This window comes from Petaurus breviceps, unplaced genomic scaffold, assembly GCF_028583685.1.
Source record: "Petaurus breviceps papuanus isolate PSGF00001 unplaced genomic scaffold, PetGlider_PUasm1.0 189, whole genome shotgun sequence".
In the NCBI taxonomy this organism is placed as follows: domain Eukaryota; kingdom Metazoa; phylum Chordata; class Mammalia; order Diprotodontia; family Petauridae; genus Petaurus; species Petaurus breviceps.
In genome coordinates, this window is record NW_027185809.1 from 5,021,752 (window position 1) to 5,028,745 (window position 6,994).

The 6,994-nt window shown below is 44.1% G+C and overlaps 1 pseudogene; it reads left to right on the top strand.

The window, feature by feature from the left end:
- Window positions 1-4,119: 4,119 nt before the first annotated feature.
- LOC138163986 (heterogeneous nuclear ribonucleoproteins C1/C2 pseudogene) lies at window positions 4,120-5,989 on the top strand (annotated as a pseudogene).
- Window positions 5,990-6,994: the final 1,005 nt, after the last annotated feature.

Genomic DNA, 6,994 nt, shown 5'->3' on the forward strand with positions numbered 1-6,994 from the left:
GCCCAGGAGGCTGCATATTTCATTATGTGAAAGGGCAAGTGTTAGGCAGCTTGACTATCGATCTGGAGATTAAAAATATTCTAATAACCTGAGACTCATGCCAGTAACTCTTAGTGTAAAATACCCTTTAACTTGAGCATTAGGCCTTTGGCTAATTAAGTTAAATTAATTTATGAGTAGCTTTTAAAGGTCGGCCCCCTGGTGATTCAACAGCCTGGTATATTCGCTTCTCCCCAATACGATGAACACGAGAATGCCAAAAGAAACATGTCGGTCTGGCCTAATCCTCATCTCTCTAACCAAACTGACACCGCACGATGTATGACAGCTCATAAACCTCTGCCAAAGAATTCGCCCAAATGAGCAGATGAGGCAGTGCTCAGAAAGTGTGTTAGCCAGAAGTCCACCCAGGAGTTTGGCGGTTCTCTCACCAGACTCCCACAAGCCTCTGTATGTCCCTGTACACTGGTCTTCTGAGGTGCTGCTGTCACAGGACACTTCCCACCGAGGAAGGCCTTCTCCCATCCCTTCTCTCCCTTGACCTCTTTTGGGCCAATATCAGCTTCAACACTCCTTTCTAGGTTAGGCTATAGTACAGTGGGAAGATACTGGCTTTGGAGTCAGAGGGACAGATCTGAATCCTGGCTCTATGCTGTTTATTGCCAGAATGACCTTAGGCAAGTCACTTAACCTCTGCGCTCTCCCCTCCCCCCCACGCTCATGTTTCTTCATCTTTAAAATAAGGGAGGTTGGAGTCAATGAACTCGAAGGCCCCCTCTAGGCCCCTTCTAGTTCTAAGACTGATCCTATTGTTCATTCTTCTTCAGCCTCACAATAGAGGGAGGAAAAGGGCAGGGGGTTAAAGGAAAAGGGGCTTCAACATTGTCTAGTCTGTTCCTTTCCGCTACCCCCTTTTTACAGGTGAAGAAAATGAGACTTTCAGAAGCTGAGAACCTGAAGGACAAAAGAAATGCCTTAAGGTAGAAAAGGAGAGGGAAGACGGGGGAAAAGCAGGGGATATGTGACCCGGTGTTATGTTGTCATTGTTAAAAGGCAAAGAAAGCTAGAGAGAGCAGTGGGCAGAACACTGACCTGGACACTGACAAGGCTGAATTCTTGCATTGACACTCACTGTCTGACCTCTGTCTGGCTCCTTTCTTTCTCTGAAGTTAATTTGTATGGGCTCCACCTGGGATTTCAATGGTGCTGGGATTTCTAAGTGAAGAAGCTCCTTCTATAGAAAACTGTTCTGTAGCTTTGTCTTAGAGAGTTGTCTGAAAAGGTAAGTTAAGTCATTAAATAAAATTGCCCAGAGTCATGCAACCAGTAAGTGTTAGAGGCGAGACTCGAATCCAGCTCTTCTCATGCTCTCAGGCCAGCTCTCTATCCAACACTCCAGGCTGCCTCTTATCTAGATTCTGATACATTGTGTATTTCTTTCTTTATCCATGTCCAAGTTGGGACCCCCAATAAAATGTGCTCTTGAAGGCAAGGATTACCTCAGTTTTGTCTCTACCATCCCTCCTTTCTGCCCCCCTTCCCTCCACTTCAAGCACCATGCCTGGGATATAGTAGGCACTTAATAAATCATTATTTAATTGAATTAAGTTGAATAAGTCTATGATCAGTGATTTACAATGTTCATTCTACAGAAAAACAAAAAGACCCCAGAGGAAGATAAAATTGACTTTTTCTAGCAAGAACATGGATTTTTTTTTTTTTAATTCTACCAGGATGCTGGTGGGTACATTGCACAAATGCAGCCCTGTCCTATAGCCAGCCCAGACTTAAGAGGATGATTAAGATCCTATGCATTCCCATCCCTGTAGTCTCTTCTTTCTGTCCCAGATGCTTTCTGTCATCTCTGCAGCCTCCGAGTTGCTGGAGGCATCAGCACAGTGTGAGGCAGGGAATAGGGGAGGAAAGCATGCATGCCGCTGGGGACCTGAGCCAGGCTAATTCTACTTAAGCCCCCATTAAATTTACTCCTTCTCTGTAAGCATTTCCATTGTAAATAGTGATTCCCTGCCATAGAAATACACTACAGGAATCTCCTGATGGCGTAAAATTAAGCCCGGCTCCTGTTCTCTATCCACATAGCACATATCTGTAGTTTCATAATCTTCCACACTGAAAGGGATTTCGCAAACATTAAAGGCGAATATTGCCAGAGAAATCCTGCAGAGACCTGGGTTAAGGCTGCCTTAATCACGGGGACTGGTAAGGCCAGGCTCCTGCCTCTCCCCAATACCAAACATCTTCTATCTCCAAATTACAGATGAAATTGAGATTTTCCTTTACCACCGTCCCCTCCCCTCCTCCCGCCCCAGGCCAGCCAGAAAAAATAAATCAGCGTCACTTGCTAGGATTTCCAAGCACCTTCTGGTCTCCAACCTTTTCTCTTATCAAATGGTCATTAAGCCTGAACCTCCCTCAACACACACACACACACACACACACACACACACACACACACACACACACACACACACACACACACGAGGATCTCCAGGGGAAAACCAAACATTAGAAAGGTTCTTCTAAAGGTAGTACATCTGACAGGATTTTAAACCAAGTGTATTTGACACCTTCCTACCTCCCTCCCCCCCACACACACACATAGCTCAGGTCTCCTTCCCAACTGCTCTGCAGTGCTGAGTATGTTGTGAACCACTCCTTTCAATTCCAAGTGGAGATGCCACAGGGTTCAGTTAAAGTAAGAGCCATCACAAAATGAAAAATGAGCTCTAAAGATTTGATAAGCTGCTCTGCAAAAGGACACACACACACACACACACACACACACACACACACACTTGCAGGTTTCTAAGTCTTCTCTTATCCACAATGAACATCCCAGTTCTTTTGATTGATTCCTTGTATGGTTGACCTGTTTGGAACATTCTCCAGCTTGTCAATCTTAATGTGGCATCTTGCCCTACACACAGTGGCCCAGATGGCATCTGACCAAGGCAGAAAGTATCTGAACTATCATTTCACTCAATTTATACACTATTCCTTCCTCCTCTCCCCCCTTTCTCCCCTACATGGTATATAAGCCATGAAATCAAAAAGTTAAACAGTATAGACATGCTAGTCACTTTGTTTACACAATTCCAAATTGCTTCCCTAAATGTTTATACTAATTCACAGCTCCACAAATAATGCACCCAGTGTGCCTATGTTCCCACAACCCCACCAGCACTGGCTGTTACAATCTTATCATCTTGGCCATTTTAAGTGAAAAATTTTTGCAGTGAAACTTTAGGCTTAATTTGCAGTTCTCTTACTATTGGTGATTCAGAACATTCTTTCATACTGTTGTTAGTAGCTTGCAATTCCTCTGAAAAAAATGTTTTGTTTACATCCTTTGAACAGATTCCTCCCCACCTCAGTTACACGGTGATCATTATATCAATCACCCACAATTGCAGTGCTTCCATCTTCATGAACCTTCCGTCTTCATATTACCTTTATCTGATCATAATTGGTTGTCATTCCTCCTCTCACTCTGCCTCACAATCTCTAATTCTGTTCTTGTTCTCACTGTAGCCTCCAGTCCCTCCTCTCCTCACTTATTTCCCAGGCCATCTCTCCTGCACTGGTCACATTTTCCTCCCTTCCCCATTTTTAACTCCTTGTTGAGTCAGTTGAACTTGATACTATCCTTTCCTCTTGAGTCCTTCACCCCTGATCCTATTACCAATCTTGCCCTTCCAAGCCTCAGTCTAGGATTACTCCTGCTATCCACTGTTTTCCCCCCTGTTTTCATGACACTGGAGAAAAACACTAAGCCATGATGAATGGATCCACGATGATCATATTATGTTAGTTTCGGGGGACCCTCACTGCAATAAGGCAATCCTTTTATACCTCGATCATTGAGTCACTATCCTATTCACCACAACAGCTTTCCCAAACATTTTCATCTACTCAACCCTCACTACCATGACTCAACTGCCTCCTCACCCTGGAATGTCCCTTCATGTGGGTGTTCCCCTTCTTCCATTGGTGGGTAGGAACTCCGAGAGACCTCCATTTTAGGGATAGGCCCCAGCCACCGTGCCCCATTCTCCTCCTAGCTGGGCTTCCATCTCTTTAAACACTATCACATTTGTGAGGAGACAGAGACCAGCACGGAGAAGTAGTTGTAACGGCTGAAGAGGCTCTCTGGAGAAGTAGTCTGCTTCTTTACCGCTGTCGAATCGGGGAGGTGGAGATTTAGAATCCAACCTTTTCTCCCTCTCCCCACCGGGGCAGCAAGGCGAACCCCATCGCTACTCACTGGAGCTCAGCTTTGATTTTTAACCTCCCCTCCCTGCCCTTCCAAAATACACACACTCCCATCCAAAAGCCTGATTTTATAAAGAAATTTTAAACATAATGTTGTAACTTGGCGCACACTGCAGCAAACTTTGAGATTTTTTTTGATCTTCAGCTACACTTGTGGCTGTTTGACCCTTGCCATCAAACACCATGGCCAGCAATGTCACCAACAAGACTGACCCCCGTTCCATGAACTCTTGTGTCTTTATTGGGAATCTCAACACTCTGGTTATTAAGAAGACTGATGTTGAAGCCATCTTCTCGAAGTATGGGAAGATCGTGGGCTGCTCTGTTCATAAAGGCTTTGCCTTTGTTCATTATGTTAATGAGCGAAATGCCCATGCTGCTGTGGCAGGAGAGGATGGCAGAATGATTGCTGGCCAGGTACTAGATATTAATCTGGCTGCAGAGCCAAGAGTGAACCAAGGAAAAAGGATGTGTGAAGCGTTCTGCAGCGGAGATGTACGGGTCAGTACCAGAACAGCTTCTCCTTCCCCTCTACTCAACACTTCCTTTGACCTGGATTATGATTTTCAACGAGATTATGATGACAGGATGTACAGTTACCCAGCGCGTGTACCACCTCCTCCTCCCATTGCTCATGCAGTGGTGCCCTCCAAATGCCAGCGTGTATCAGGAAACACTTTCCTCAGAGGCAAAAGTGGCTTTAATTCCAAGAGTGGGCAACGGGGCTCTCCATCCAAATCTGGCAAATTGGAAGGTGATGATCTTCAGACAATTAAGGAGTTGACACAGATTAAACAGAAAGTGGATTCTTTATTGGATAACCTGGAAAAAAATGAGAAAGAACAAATCCAACAAACAGTAGAGATGAAGAATGATAAGTCAGAACAGGAGCAAAGCAGCAGCTCCCTGAAGAAAGATGAGACTAATGTGAAGATGGAGTCTGAGGGGGGTACAGATGACTCTGCCAAGGAGGGGGGGCCTACTGGATGATGATGATCATGAAGATGGGGGATGACCCACTTGATGACCAGTTGATCAAGGATAATGAAAAAGAAGCTGAAGAAGGTGAGGATGACAGAGACAGCGCCAATGGTGAGGACAACTCTGAAGCACATACTGGGGGTTTCGAACTCTCCTCCCACTATTTCTTTACCTAGGGGCTTGTCTTTGATCAAACTTCTCCCCAAATCCTCTCCCTTAGTATCTTCCAACACATGTTCACTGTTGTACCCAACTTTATCCTTCCCATGTTCATTAATTCTGCCCTGCGCCTCGTCCCTTTGCCACTTCCTTCAGTTCTCCTGGTAGTTATATTAAGTCTCCTGCAATTTTGCTCTTTTAATTTTGATACCTCTGTATGACTTAAAAATAAAAAAGGATGTATGGTTTTTATCAGCTGTCTCCGAAGGAATCTCTTGTTATGCAGGGAGTAAGCACAGTTGTTCAACTCAAACATGAGCCTGGCAGCTACTTCCAAGAGTGAAAAGGCAATCTCATTTAATTCAGTTCCCTGGACTTGAGAACTTTGAGCGTCTTCTCCTCTATGTAGGATCACCGTGTGGGGCTACAAAAATGTAGCAACAATTTTGGTTTTTTGTGAATGACAGTTGTCAGAAATGCATAAAGAGGTACATTCAGAAGAGGATTTAGTGTGTGCTTATATTTTTTTTAAACAGACTTTGTTTTCTAAAGTTGATATTGTGGGTTATTCATGTGAAGCAGCCTGATGTTTAGAACTTTTTTCTCAAAATAAAAAATATATATATTAAACCAGGAAAAAAAATAAAATAAAAAATAAACACTATCACATCATGGTCTACCCTACAGTCTCCTGGCTTTGCACATTCTACCTGCAGGGGAAGGAGAGAACCACCATTTCACTGACTGTCCTTACTGGTCTCCTCACCTAAGGCCTTGAGAGGAGTCCATACTGAGGCCAAACCCTTAGAAATGCTGATAAACTATCTAAAGTCATTCTACAATGAACTCCTATCCAGTCATACCCTCCCTATCCCAGGGATGCTGCATTCCTGAATACATTATTTAAATGCTATTCTCCATCTACCACTGCCCGCTCCCTTAATCCTATCCCCCTCAACCTTCCCCAATTCTCCAGTGTCTCATTCCAAAGCTACCATTCCTTCCACCATGTTCTCTGGAATGCCTGCTTGCTTTCATCTTATTTTTCCCCCTTTCCTTTTCTTCTCTTGGTTCTCACTGAGATCCAATTCTCCCCTGATGACATAGACTTCCTGACCTCCCTTTTCCGGCAGTTCTTGTACCTTCACTCATTCTCCTTGACTCACTTGTAAATGTAGAACTGCAATACTTTTTGTTCTTCATTGCCAAATCTAATCTCTCCCTCTACCAGCATCACTCAGTAATTTCTACTCCTTTGGGGTTCACAAAATCCATACATATCAACCAATCAAAATTCTAGTAGCAATTGTCTCCAAACAATCCCCTTCTATCCTAAATGAATTCAGTGCCTGGCTCCCAATCTTTCCTTCCTTCTCAACTCTTGCCCTCATTCTAGGGTACTTCAAAATACACATTGATGCTGTCTCAAATGCTTTAACCTTGCACTTCCTCAGCCTACTCATGTCCATTGACTTGTTCCCCCATCCCCACCTTCGCTACACATAGAGATGGTCATCCCTTTGATTTTGCCGTCACCCTCAAAGTGTTCCAGGAACTCTGA